This window comes from Ranitomeya variabilis, chromosome 8 (assembly GCF_051348905.1).
Source record: "Ranitomeya variabilis isolate aRanVar5 chromosome 8, aRanVar5.hap1, whole genome shotgun sequence".
Classification (NCBI taxonomy): Eukaryota; Metazoa; Chordata; class Amphibia; order Anura; family Dendrobatidae; genus Ranitomeya; species Ranitomeya variabilis.
The window spans coordinates 135,153,121-135,165,588 of NC_135239.1; the positions used below are offsets into that span (position 1 = coordinate 135,153,121).

Consider the following 12,468-nt stretch of genomic DNA (forward strand, 5'->3'; position numbering starts at 1 on the left):
TAGCAGAGCTCGGAAGGGAAGGAGCGCTATTTTACTTTTCAATGCAAAATTGATTGGAATTAAGATGGGATGCCATGTTGCGTTTGGAGAGCCCCTGATGTGCATAAACATTAAAAACCCCCACAAGTGACACCATTTTGGAAAGTAGACCCCCTAAGGAACTTATCTAGATGTGTTTTGAGAGCTTTGAACCCCCAAGTGTTTCACTACAGTTTATAACGCAGAGCCGTGAAAATAAAAATTCCTCTTTTTTTTCACAAAAATGATTTTTTAGCCCCCAGTTTTGTATTTTCACAAAGGTATCAGGATAAATTGGACCACAAAAGTTGTTGTCCAATTTGTCCTGAGTACGCTGATACCCCATATGTGGGGGGGAACCACTGTTTGGGCGCATGACAGAGCTCGGAAGGGAAGGAGCGCCATTTGGAATGCAGACTTAAATGGATTGGTCTGCAGGCGTCACGTTGCATTTGCAGAGCCCCTGATGTACCCAAACAGTACAAACCCCCCACAAGTGACCCCATATTGGAAACTAGACCCCCCAAGGAACTTATCTAGATGTGTTGTGAGAACTTTGAACCCCCAAGTGTTTCACTACAGTTTACAACGCAGAGCCGTGAAAATAAAAAATCTTTTTTTTCCCACAAAACTTATTTTTTGGCCCCCAGTTTTGTATTTTCCCAAGGGTAGCAGGAGAAATTGGACCCCAAAAGATGATGTCCAATTTGTCCTGAGTACGCTGATACCCCATATGTTGGGGTAAACCCCTGTTTGGGCACACGGGAGAGCTCTGAAGGGAAGGAGCACTGTTTTCCTTTTTCAACGCAGAATTGGCTGGAATTGAGATCGGATGCCATGTCCCGTGTGGAGAGCCCCTGATGTGCCTAAACAGTGGAAACCCCCCAATTATAACTGAAACCCTAATCCAAACACACCCCTTACCCTAATCCCAACAGTAACCCTAACCACACCTCTAACCCAGACACACCCAACCCTATTCCCAACCGTAAATGTAATCCAGATCCTAGCCCTAACCCTAGCAATAACCCTAGCCCTAACACTAGCCGTAACCCTAACCCTAGCCCCAACCCTAGCCCCAACCCTAGCCCCAACCCTAGCCCCAACCCTAGCCCCAACCCTAGCCCCAACCCTAGCCCCAACCCTAGCCCCAACCCTAGCCCCAACCCTAGCCCCAACCCTAACCCTAACCCTAACCCTAGCCCTAACCCTAGCCCTAACCCTAATGGGAAAATGGAAATAAATACATTTTTTTTAATTTTTTTATTTTTCCCTAACTAAGGGGGTGATGAATGGGGGTTTGATTTACTTTTATAGCGGGTTTTTTAGCGGATTTTTATGATTGGCAGCCGTCACACACTTTATTGCAAAAAATATTTTTTGCGTTACCACATTTTGAGAGCTATAATTTTTCCATATTTGAGTCCACAGAGTCATGTGAGATCTTTTTTTTTGCGGGACGAGTTGACGTTTTTATTGGTAACATTTTCGGACACGTGACATTTTTTGATCGCTTTTTATTCCGATTTTTGTGAGGCAGAGTGATCAAAAACCAGCTATTCATGAATTTCTTTTGGGGGAGGCGTTTATACCGTTCCACGTTTGGTAAAATTGATAAAGCAGTTTTATTCGTCGGGTCAGTACGATTACAGCGATATCTCATTTATATCATTTTTTTATGTTTTGGCGCTTTTGTACGATAAAAACTATTTTATAGAAAAAATAATTATTTTGGTATCGCTTTATTCTCATGACTATAACTTTTTTATTTTTTTGCTGATGATGCTGTTTGGCGGCTCGTTTTTTGTGGGACAAGATGACGTTTTCAGCGGTACCATGGTTATTTATATCAGTCTTTTTGATCGCGTGTTATTCCACTTTTTGTTCGGCGGTATGATAATAAAGCGTTTTTTGCCTCGTTTTTTTTTTTTTTTTCTTACGGTGTTTACTGAAGGGGTTAACTAGTGGGGCAGTTTTATAGGTTGGGTCGTTACGGATGTGGCGATACTAAATATGTGTACTTTTATTGTTTTTTTTTTTTTATTTAGCTAAAGAAATGTATTTATGGGAATAATAAATATTTTTTTTTTCTTTATTTAGGATTTTTTTTTTTTTTTTTTTTTACACACGTGTGGAGAATTTTTTTTTTTTAACTTTTTTACTTTGTCCCAGGGGGGGACATTACAGATCGGTGATCTGACAGTGTGCACAGCACTCTGTCAGATCTGCGATCTGCTGTGCAGGGCTGCAGGCTTACCAGCGCCTGCTCTGAGCAGGCACTCGGTAAGCCACCTCCCTCCCTGCAGCCATCTTGGATGCCGCGGCCATCTTGGATCCGGGACCTGCAGCGAGGAAGGAGCTAGGAGACCCTCGGAGCAACGCGATCACATCGCGTTGCTCCGGGGGTCTCATGGAAGCCCGCAGGGATCCCCCTCCCTGCGCGATGCTTCCCTATACCGCCGGCACACTGCGATCATGTTTGATCGCGGTGTGCCGGGGGTTAATGTGTTGGGGGCGGTCCGTGACCGCTCCTGGCACATAGTGCCGGATGTCAGCTGCGATATGCAGCTGACACCCGGCCGCGATCGGCCGCGCTCCCCCCGTGAGCGCGGCCGATCGCGTATGACGTACTATCCCGTCGGTGGTCATACGGGCCCACCCCACCTCGACGGGATAGTACGTCTATTGTCAGAAAGGGGTTAAAAATCACAAAATATAGAACAAAAAATGAAAATATTTATACCAATAATAACACATTTTTGTAAAAAAAAATTAAAAGGTACACATTTGCTAATGCCACGAACGTCAGGAACGAACTGAACTATACAACTGTCAACACTAGTTAACCCCAGTGAACACCATAAAAAAAAAAAGTGTCAAACTATGGCTTGTCATCATATGGCCGAACAAAAATTGGAATAAACTGCAATCAAAAAGTCTGATGGAAATAAAATTTGTATCAATGGAATCATCTTGTACTGCAAAAAAACAAGCCGCCATACAGTTCCATCAGCTGGAGAAATGAAAAAGTTATAACGCTCAAGACAAAGTGATGCAAAAACAATTTTTTTTTACAAAATGCGCCAAAACATTAAAAAAATGAGGTATCGCTGTAATCGTACTGACTTTAAGAATAAAGCTGCCTTATCACATTTACCACACGGTGACCGGCGTAAAAAAAAACGATTACTGAATTGCTGTATTTTGTTCATTCTGCCCCCCCAAAGTTGGAATAGAAAGCGATCAAAAATGTAATGTACCAGAAAATAGTGCCAATAAAAACGTCAACTCGTCCTGCAAAAAAGCAAACCCTCACATGATTCCGTTGGCAGAAATATAGAAAAATTATAGCTCTCGGAATATAAAAAGAGTTTTTTTAGTGTGTGACAGCCGCAAAACATAAAAAAGATACAATTTGGTATTGCTGAAATCTCACCGACCCGAAGAATAAAAGTCGTCTAATTTATACCGCACGAGAAACGTCAGAGAATAAATAAAACTGATTTTTCTTTTGCTGTTGATTTTTGTTTTTTTTTGTTTTTTTTTGTTTTTTTTGTTTTTGTTCTGCCCCCCAAATATAGCAGTAAAGCTTGGCTGACATTTCTTCTGCACTCTATGATGAGCACTTACATTTGGATGTCCGTGTAAATCTCTGAAATATGTTATTTTTCGACAGAACCCCTGACGGAAGACTTCCTATAATGAGACAGATGGATACACTGTGGATGCTTTATATTCTTACTGGCATTTTTTTTATACTTATTGTAGCTCTGTCCCTCGTATCCGCTCAGGTCTGTGCGCACCGCGCGCATGCGCTGTGTCACTCGCGGCCGGGCTGGGCGCTGGCCGCGTTGCCGTGGTGATGGGCGGAGATGACGTCGGTCCTCCCGCCCATGTAACCTCGGGCGCGGCGGCGTCCGCTGGCCGCGAGTGTTCCCATCATGCGGCAGTGTGCGCCGATTGGCCTAATGAGCCCCCCCAGGCCCTATTTATACCCCATTCGTTCCCTAGCACAAACCACGCCTCCTGACGAAGCCACCGACGGCGAAACGCACGTCGAGGCCCACCTCCCCTGTCTGCAGCCTCGCGGCATCTTGCTACTTCCTCAGCATGTCTCAAGGTAATTATATAACAACAACGAGTACCTCTCGGTGATATATATTTGATAGACACTTGGGCTGCTTAGGTAGCTGTATTATGCTCCTGACCATTACTCACACCAGAACTTCCCACTGGAAGCTCTGGCTAACATTGGGGTAAAATTCTCCCTATGAAACTGTTAGACCTTATGCTAGGACATACTGTTACCCACTTTGTGATTTTTTTGTAGCATCTGCCGGCCTGAAGCTGCAACAGGGGGGGTTCATGGATTTCCCTATGTGTTTCTATCAGTACCTCATTTCCATCTTATGATACTGATCCTTTTTGGCTGTCACTTTTTATCCATCGCCTGCTTGTCCCTTTGTATACTTTGTATAATATGAATACGTCAATAAATTTGTACTTTCTTTGATACCTCTAATACTCTGGTGTGGAATTTTGATTGATTATTTAATCATTCATTTATTTACTAGTCAGTCCGTGACATTTGTCACTGCTCTACCACCCAGCGTGAATTTTGATAGGTTTTTTTACACTGTGGATGCTGTCTGGTCTATGATCTAAATGTGGATAATAGCATGATCAGGCCAGAGTTTTTTTTTTTTATTATACCTCTGCAAAGAAGGATATCATGAACAGAGACCAAACGGAGTACAGAGTAATTCTGCTTCCTCATTATAGTGAATGGATCTTTCAGGGGTTTCATCTGAATCGTTTCTCAGAAATATAGATGGAAACCCAAAGTGCTCAGCGTAGAGTGCCGGATATATGTGATCCAAAACATTATGTAAAATGTTCCCAATAAAAGCTTCAACTCCATCCACAGAAAAGCAAGTCCCCTCTTAGGTCCGTCATCTGTTAACGGAAATACAGGGGGCTTCTATGTTACTGCTAGCACAGAGGCTCTGGAAAAGCTCTATGGCTCATTGCCTCCCAAAAGAAATCCAGCAAAATTCTAATGCCCTTCCCTCCTGAGCACCACAGTATACCTAAACCATTCTAAGCATCGACATGTTTAGCATTTCTGTAGAGATGAGAGTCCGCTTCATGTATGGGGAGCATGTCACCAGACGCATGAGCTGGGCACAACTTTTGGCAGATTTGCAATTTTCACTGAGCAACATCCACTACTGCTTGCTTCTCGAAAACACACATGAAGTCTAAATCATCATGACACCGGTAGAATAAGTTCAAGAGGGGTGTAATTTCCAAAATGTGGTCAATTGAGGGGGACAGTCTGATTTTTTTTTTTTTTTTTGGCACGTAAGCTCTCTGTATATGGGGTCAGCAAACTATTCTATGATTTGTTCCCCCAGTCAAATGGCTCTCCTTTCCTCCCTAGTATCACCATGTGGAATATCACCAGACTCAGCAGAAATCATGTGATACATTTTGTTTTTTAGTTTTACTCATTTCCCCTTGTGAAAGTTTTAAATTTTGGTCTACAACAATTTTGTCATTGAAGTGTAGTAACTTTTTCTTCACTGACAAATAGCATAAAATTCTGTAACAAAACTGTGGTGTCACTATGATCACTGCACCCTATGATGAATTTTTTGAGAGGTATAGTTTGTAAAATGGGGTAATTTACGGGTGGATTCTGCTGTTAGGGCACCTCAGGGGTTATGGCACCCACAAACCAGAACAGTATGACTGCAGAGACCCGTGTGTCATAAACAGTGCCCCCCCCCCCCCCCCCCTCGCCAATCCCACAATGAAATCACGGCCAGGCCTAGATGGGTTGAACAGGTCAGTCACAATCTATTAATTACACACGCAGAGAAAAGGCAATTACATTTCAGTTACGGGCTCATCGCCTAAGGTCCTGTCTGCGACAGACAGGCGAGCAGGCCAATGAGGGTTATGAACCTTTGCCCCTCTCTACAGTTCCGCCACGGAGGATCATGTGTTCAACTCCGTCTTGCAAACCGGACAAAAATATGTTAAGACCCATCGGGTCTCAATAGTGCTGAGTTATCTCCTTCCAGCTGATGACGGCAAGCCACAATTCCGTAATTTCCTTTTACAAACTTTGCCATCCACGCATTGATCTTTTTCCTTGATCTCTCTATGGCTTTTGTGTATTTTGCTCCCTGACAGATGGCTCATGGCACTATCTCCGACCACATCAGTACCATATCCGGTAAAAGACATGTAAAATGCTCCATGTCTGTTGACATCACTGTACAGAGCTCAGCACTTTTTCTCTTACACAAACCATTGCCACCGGCATCTAACACTAATATCACCGGCACTTTGGCCTTAGGGTATGTTTCCACGTTCAGGAAACGCTGCGTGTTTGACGCTGCTTAGAGCCGCAGTGTCAACCACGCAGCGTCCAGATGTTACAGCATAGTGGAGGGGATTTAATGAAATCCCGTCTCCACTATGCGGTAAAACACGCAGGCGGCAGACCCGCGTAAACGGACATGCGGCGCGTCTTTTCAGAACGCAGCATGCAGGTTTACAGTGCGGCGACGCTCCGTCGCCGCGCCGTAAATTTACCATAGACTATCATTAGATGCGATAAAACCGCATCTAATGATAAGTCACATGCGTAGAAACTGCGTAAATGCAGCTTACTAGGCATGTCTGCCGGCTCACCTGTCCCGCCGCTGGAAGTCCCTCATCCACTGCAGTTCTCGCGATAACTTATCTTATCTCGAGAACTGCTGTGCACGTGACCGGGAGTTATCTCCGGTCACTAGTCTGGTTCTCACAAACGCTGCAGTGTAGGTGATCGCTGGAGAGCTATCTCCGACGATCATCTAAAGACTCTGCTATGTCTGGATGTCAGGCATCCAGATGTAGCAGAGCCGGACTCGTCTACACTGTGTGCACATACAACATACAAGATGCGACACGCAACATGCGACACACAACATGAACCCATAGAGAAAGATCAAGTCCACACAGAAGGGAGCACCACAACCATATGTAAAAAATACAAAGTCTTTTATTAGTAAGCTTATACAAAAAATAATGCAACACACAAAAAGATACATCACACAGAAAAACAGATAAAATCATTATAAGTGCAGCAACCGCACAAATCTTGTACACAAGTCATATCCTAATGTGATAATGTAGGGAAAGAGTGACAACCCGCATCCCCAACTACTGGTCATATAATACAATATAATGGCCTGTGGTATAACCATATACAATGTGCTTAGTATACAAAAACAATTAGTTATATATACACATGGTTCACAGATCAAAACAACACAACAATATGAGCAATTAAGCGAAGACCTGCTAGTATCACAGTACCATATAGCCCTACAGGTATCAATAGAGAACAATGGACCCCACAGGCAAATAAAGATCAATGCCTAAACGGCCTTTACCCAATGCAGCCATGCTAAATGAAAAGACCACAAAGTATGATAAGGCCCTGCATGTCAAAAAAAGAAAGAAACAAATACATACACCATGTGGGATCCAAATGTTGAAATCGGGCTAGGGCCATGTGTGTACCGATGGAAAAGAGAGGAGGGAAGGAGATGTGGGAAAAGAAACCCACGCGTATCGCCGCAAAAGTTGCGGCTTCCTCAGGGAGAGTTGGCATACTGTGTGTCGTATCGATCCAATATTTATGTAGAATAAATGAGCTAAATGATATTCACCTGTTAGGAAACAGCAGTGAGGAAGGCACATGGAGCAGACTGGTCGCGGCCATCTTGTGAATCCACCAGAGCGGTGTACTGACAATAAAGTTGTATAGAAATGAGATCCAAGCATGCGCAATGAAGGGAAGCCCCCGCACAGGCGCACTAATTGTAAACCCAGAGGTAAGGAAATATATACATTGCGCAAATGCGCCAGCGCACTGGCCATATACACTAACGCCGGTCAGAAAACAATCACCCACTGGGGACCATCAAGAGGGAGGGGAACGCAATGTAAAAGTACCTGCCATATTTTACCCCGGGAGTAATCATGCCTGTGTTGTTACTGTATGTTAACCCAGTGCACTCAAACATATCAGAGAGAGCTAGACGGCGCAGGCACATGATCATAAATGTCCTATCAGACCAACACCGTAGATAAGCTGCACTCATATGCCGGCTGCACTCTTATGCAGACTCATAATGCGCTTGCAGGATCAGTACTATACAAAGAGCCCCACCTAGTGTCATTGCATATACTGTAATGCTGAAGGAGTAAAAGATGCAAAGATAGATCAGTATGATTATGCATATAAGCATAGAAGTACCTGCCGTATTTTACCCCCGAAGTAATCATGCCTGTATTATTATTGCATGTTAGCACAGTGCACACAAACATGTTAGAGAGAGCAAAATGGTGCCGGCACATGATCTTAAATGTTCTATAGGACCAACATCATAAATAAGCTGCACTCATATGCAGGCTGCACTCATGTGCAGACTCATAACGTGCTTACAAGGTCAGTGCTATGCGAAGAGCCCCACCGAGTGTCAATGCATATACCATAGCGCTGAGAGTGTGAAAAATGCAAAGATAGACGAGTATGATTATACATATAAAAAGTTGTATATATAATCCTACCCAATTGGGTTGGTCCTATATGGTACTGTGATATAAGGACCTGCCTGGATAGTGACACTAAAGTGCCAGAGAAAATTTGATCTGGAAACAGGCTCTAAAAATGGTCAAATATGCACTATATGATACGGTGATAAAAGATGGATTCAATGAAAAAGGCCTATATTCTATATTCAAGGAGGCATCAATTACAACCTAAATAAATAAAGAATTATTTAAAGAAGAATCTTTAATTATGCAAACTGTCAATCCTTTAAAGGGGGCAGAATGCAATACATGATATGAAAAACACATAATCTGTTATGAGGTATAACCCCTACAGATCAGGAACAAAAAAAAAAAAAACCCATACAAATCCAGCCGCAACCTATCCTAGATTGGCCGAGAGCAGTCCATCAGGCATAAAAGCCCGTGAATAAGAGCTCCTCATTAAGTCCATTTGGTGACATGCTGTTAAGATTGTAGATCCACCGTGACTCTCGTTGGAGGAGCTCTTTTGTTAGATCTCCACCACGGATATTGCTCCGAACTTCATCGACGACCATAATGCGTATATCCCGCTGTCTGCTATTATGATGTCTCAGGAAATGGAGTGCAACAGATGAAACAATTTTTTCTTTCTCAATATCCACCCTGGCGTTGGTGATATTTGACATATGCTGTTGAACCCTTCGCCTTACTTCCTGGGTTGTCTGTCCGACATATATCTTTGGGCATGTGCAAATCAATAAGTAAACCACGTTCCTTGATCTGCAGTTGGAGTATTGCCTGGCTTTCTCCTCCCCTGGAAAAATCGGCAGAGTTAAAATGTCAGTAGCAGTCATATACGGGCATATATTGCAGTTCCCACAGGGAAATGTCCCCTTTATCCGATTTCCTGTCCCTAATCTCACAGTTGGCCTCTTAAAATGGCTGGCGGTGAGAGCATCCTTGAGATTCTTAACTCTCCTAGCAACAATTCTTGGTTTGTCTGCTAAAAAGGGCCTCAGTTTGGACTCATTCAAAAGTATCCCCCAAAGTTTACCCAGGATGTCATAAACATCCTGCCATTGGTTGTTATATGTTGTAGTCAGATTAAAGGGAACCTGTTAACCGCCCCCAGTCATTTCAAACTAAAAGAGCCACCTTGTGCAGCATTAATGCTGCATTCTGACAAGGTGGCTCTTTTAGTTCTGGGTGCTGTAACTTGAGAAATAATCAGTTGTAATTTGTCTGAAATACCTTCTCCTCAGTCAAGTGGGCCGGCAATTCCCCTCTGCTTCAGACAGCACACAGCTGTCACTCACATCTTCTTGGCACCGGGCGCCGCCGCCTCCTCACCGCTGTTTTCAAAAGTAGCCGGCGCCTGCGCTCTTATCCCCTGCCTGGTGCAGGCGCAGTGAACGCTGGCCGTCTTTCCTCATATGCAGTCCAGCTGACTGCGCCTGTGCGGCTGCCCTGCCTGTGAATCCCAGCCCCGCAATGTGAATAAATCATAAGTCACTGCGGGGCTGGGAATCACAAGCAGGGCGGCCGCGCAGGCACAGTCAGCTGGACTGCATATGAGGAAAGACCGCCAGCGTTCACTGCGCCTGCACCAGGCAGGGGATAAGAGCGCAGGTGCCGGCTACTTTTGAAAACAGCGGTGTGGAGGAGGCGGCGCCCGGCGCCAAGAAGATGTGAGTGACAGCTGTGTGCTGTCTGAAGCAGGGGGGAATTGCCGGCCCGCTTGACTGAGGAGCAGATATTTCAGACAAATTATAAAACTGATTATTTCTCATGTTAAAGCACCCAGAACTAAAAGAGCCACCTTGTCAGAATGCAGCATTACTGCTGCACAAGGTGGCTCTTTTAGTTTGAAACGACTGGGGGGGTGACAGGTTCCCTTTAATGGTCGACATGCTTTTCCGAGCCCTTGGCTGCAAGAGACTCAACTGTCACTCAGTCTGGAGTGCTCAAAAGCTTGTGCTACAACTTTTCACGGGTAGCCTCTCTTTGACAATCGAGTGGTAAGCTCCTGTGCCCCCTCACAAAAATCCGAGTCTTGACTGCAATTGCGCCTTACCCTCAAAAATTGGCCCTTTGGAAGATTGTTGCGTAGGTGCCGGGGGTGAAAACTTGAAAAGTAAAGAAGGTTATTCGTAGCTGTAGTCTTGCGAAAGATCTTAGTTTGGATCCGATTGCCAGCTTTTATCACCTTCAAATCCAGAAAATCCACCGATGTCATAGAGAGGGAAGCTGTCAAAGAAATGTTTAATTCATTACTATTAAGTGTAGCAATGAAGTTCCTGCATTCAGTTTCGGAGCCCGTCCATAGTACCAGCAAGTCATCGATGTACCGAAACCAACGAAAGACGTTGGTTTTAAAATCCTGCAAAGGGTGCACCTGTGTCTCCTCCCACCAACCCATAAACAGGTTGGCATAGGAGTTCACACAGCGGGCACCCATGTCTGTACCAGCGATTTGCTTATAAAACACTCTGTCAAACACAAAGTAGCTATTAGATGGAACAAAAGCTAAAAGATCCAAAATAAAGGACTGATGTCTGCGGTCACCTGTTATCTGTTGGTTCAAGAAATATGAGACCGCCTCAATGCCCAATGTGTGTCCGATATAGGTGTACAGTGATGTGACAGCCATCGTGACAAGAATGGTATTGTCAGGAACCGTTAGATCTTGCAGTTGTCGAATCAAGTGGGAGGTGTCCTGGATATAAGAACCTAGATGGATAACAAGCGGTTGCAAAAAGTGATCCAGGTAAATACATGGCCTCTCATACAAACCGCCTATGCCTGCCACGATTGGCCTACCAGGTGGCTCCTGTGTCGATTTGTGGATCTTCGGGAGAAGATATAGGGTAGGAGCAATTGGAGAAGCCGTGGTCAGGAATTTGAATTCCTTATTGTCCAGAACATTGTTGTGCTTGGCGGAGGTGAGGAGGCGGTCCAATTTCTTCTTAAAGTTACCTGTGGGGTCAGAAGGCAGGACTTGATAACAGTTGACATCGCTTAGTTGGCGCCGAGCTTCTTTGAGATACATATCAATGGGCCACAGTACAATATTCCCACCCTTATCAGCCTCCTTTATGATAAACGATGGATTCTCTTTTAATTTTGTCAGGATCTGCCTCTCTTTTGTCCCCAAATTCTCGCCCTGATGTTTTTTGAGCTGGAGTCTGGCCACATCTTGAATTACCATGTCATAAAAATTTTTTTTTTTTGGTCTGACAGGACATTTATGATCATGTGCCTGCGCCGTCTAGCTCTCTCTGATATGTTTGTGTGAACTGGGTTAACATACAGTAGCAACACAGGCATGATTACGCTCGGGGTAAAATATGGCAGGTACTTTTACATTGCGTTCCCCTCCCTCTTGATGGTCCCCACTGGGTGATTGTTTTCTGACCGGCGTTAGTGTATATGGCCAGTGCGCTGGCGCATTTGCGCAATGTATATATTTCCTTATCTCTGGCTTTACCATTAGGCCGGTTTCACACTTGCGTTTGGAGCAGCTGCGGAGGGCTGCGGACTTCCTCTGTGAAGCCCCGCCCTCCGCCGCTAGCTCCGCCTACTTCTGCATGCGCCCGGCATGCGGCCTATGTACCTATATTTAACATTAGGTACGCAGGTCGTGCGGCTGTATGCGGAGGCTGCCGCATGCGTCGTTTTGACGCTGCGGCGACCAGCGTAGGACGTTGCCTGTAGCATTTTTTTTTAATCTGCAGCGTCAAAACGACGCATGCGGCAGCCTCCGCATACAGTCGCACGACCTGCGTACCTAATGTTAAAGCTAGGTACGCAGGCCGCATGACGGGCGGCATGCAGTAGTAGGCGGAGCTA

At 44.7% G+C, this 12,468-nt stretch overlaps 1 long non-coding RNA gene across 1 annotated transcript in view; it reads left to right on the forward strand.

Moving 5' to 3' along the window:
- Window positions 1-12,468, forward strand: part of LOC143787819 (uncharacterized) — a 330,573-nt gene that overhangs the window by 52,872 nt on the left and 265,233 nt on the right. The gene's annotated exons all lie outside the window — the stretch shown is intronic.